Raw genomic sequence first — 2,500 nt, 5'->3', positions numbered from 1 at the left:
TCGGCACACGCTCGGCCCTGGTGCGGTCGGTTGCCTCGAGCACCATCGGCACACGCTGGGCCCTGGTGCGGCACGTTGCCTCGACCACCATCGGCAGCCTCGACCACCATCGGCACACGCTCCGCCCTGGTGCGGCAGGTTGCCTCGACCACCATCGGCACACGCTGGGCCCTGGTGCGGGCGCTTGCCTCGACCACCATCGGCACACGCTCCGCCCTGGTGCGGCAGGTTGCCTCGACCACCATCGGCACACGCTGGGCCCTGGTGCGGGCGGTTGCCTCGACCACCATCGGCACACGCTGGGCCCTGGTGCGGGCGCTTGCCTCGACCACCATCGGCACACGCTGGGCCCTGGTGCGGGCGCTTGCCTCGACCACCATCGGCACACGCTGGGCCCTGGTGCGGCAGGTTGCCTCGAGCACCATCGGCACACGCTGGGCCCTGGTGCGGCAGGTTGCCTCGAGCACCATCGGCACACGCTCGGCCCTGGTGCGGTCGGTTGCCTCGAGCACCATCGGCACACGCTGGGCCCTGGTGCGGCAGGTTGCCTCGACCACCATCGGCACACGCTGGGCCCTGGTGCGGGCGCTTGCCTCGACCACCATCGGCACACGCTCGGCCCTGGTGCGGTCGGTTGCCTCGAGCACCATCGGCACACGCTGGGCCCTGGTGCGGCAGGTTGCCTCGAGCACCATCGGCACACGCTGGGCCCTGGTGCGGGCGCTTGCCTCGACCACCATCGGCACACGCTGGGCCCTGGTGCGGGCGCTTGCCTCGAGCACCATCGGCAGACGCTGGGCCCTGGTGCGGCAGGTTGCCTCGAGCACCATCGGCAGACGCTGGGCCCTGGTGCGGCAGGTTGCCTCGAGCACCATCGGCACACGCTGGGCCCTGGTGCGGTCGGTTGCCTCGAGCACCATCGGCACACGCTGGGCGCTGGTGCGGGAACTTGCCTCGACCACCATCGGCAGACGCTGGGCCCTGGTGCGGCAGGTTACCTCGATCACCATCGGCACACGCTGGGCCCTGGTGCGACAGGTTGCCTCGAGCACCATCGGCACACTATCGGCCCTGGTGCGGGCGGTTGCCTCGACCACCATCGGCACACGCTGGGCCCTGGTGCGGGCGGTTGCCTCGAGCACCATCGGCACACGCTGGGCCCTGGTGGGTTTAGGCACATCTTCAAATTTCTGCCGTGCCAATGCCATTTTTATGGCTTGTAAATTCATACAATGGTCCCCTAAGCCTTCACGTGAAGTTTCGTTGGAAGATGACTCGTTTTCTATTTTTCACGATTTTCGAAACTTTTTGCGGTTCGGGAATTTTTAAAATTTTTTTATAAGGATTTTTGGCCCCAAATTTTGTAGGCATGATCCTTCTATTTTTGTTGGCATGCACAAAAAAATTCAGCTAAAAACTCGAAGTAGAGAAGATTTTGTGACCGTTTGAAAAAAGTGTCCCCATTTCAGACACTTTAACGGCTACTGGTAGCAAACCTGTAAAATCTCAAATGCTCTTTAAGGGGGTGTGAATTCTCAGAGGTTTGATGAGGGATAGGGGGCCAACACAAGGCCAAGTACCAGCACCCATCGCACATCATGTGCGCACACCCCCCCGGCCCCCCTCCCAATCGCCGGAACCCCAATGCCGCCGGTCAGGTTCTCCGGCGGTACTCCGGCGATGCTCCGGCGATGCTCCGGCGATGCTGTCCCGAGTGAAAAAAATGCGGCACCAGCACATGCTGGAGCCAAGCATGGGCACCGTGGCTCAAAATCGAACTTCGGCCAAGGCCTCGACTATCAATGGCACATGATGACGCATGGTGATGGCACATGCATCGACCATCATCGGCATAGGCTGCCCTTCGGTACGGGCACTTGCCTCGACCGCCATCGGCACAAGCTGGGCCCTGGTGTGGGTTGTTGCCTCGATCACAATCGGCACATGCTGAGCCTTGGTGCGGGCGGTTGCCTCGAGCACCATCGGGAGACCCTGGGCCCTGGTGCGGCCGGTTGCCCCGATAACCATCGGCACACGCTGGGCCCTGGGGCGGGCGCTTGCCCCCAGCACCATCGGCACACGCTGGGCCCTGGTACGGGCGGTTGCCCCGAACACCATCGACACAAGCCGGCCCTTGGTGCGGGCTCCTGGCTCGACCACCATCGGCACACGCTGGGCCCTGGTGCGGGCGGTTGCCTCGAACACCATCGGCACACGCCGGCCCTTGGTGCGGCCGGTTGCCTCGACCACCATCGGCACACGCTCGGCCTTGGTGAGGGCGCTTGCCTCGACCACCATCGGCACACGCTGCGCCCTGGTGCGGGCGCTTGCCTCGACCACCATCGGCACACGCTCGGCCTTGGTGCGGGCGCTTGCCTCGACCACCATCGGCACACGCTGGGCCCTGGTGAGGGCGCTTGCCTCGACCACCATCGGCACACGCTGGGCCCTGGTGCGGGCGGTTGCCTCGACCACCATCGGCACACGCTGGGCCCTGGTG

The sequence above is a fragment of the Durio zibethinus genome, unplaced genomic scaffold (genome assembly GCF_047325235.1).
Source record: "Durio zibethinus cultivar Kanyao isolate XHJ-2024 unplaced genomic scaffold, ASM4732523v1 HiC_scaffold_330, whole genome shotgun sequence".
NCBI lineage: Eukaryota > Viridiplantae > Streptophyta > Magnoliopsida > Malvales > Malvaceae > Durio > Durio zibethinus.
Note: the sequence above shows the minus strand (reverse complement) of the source record.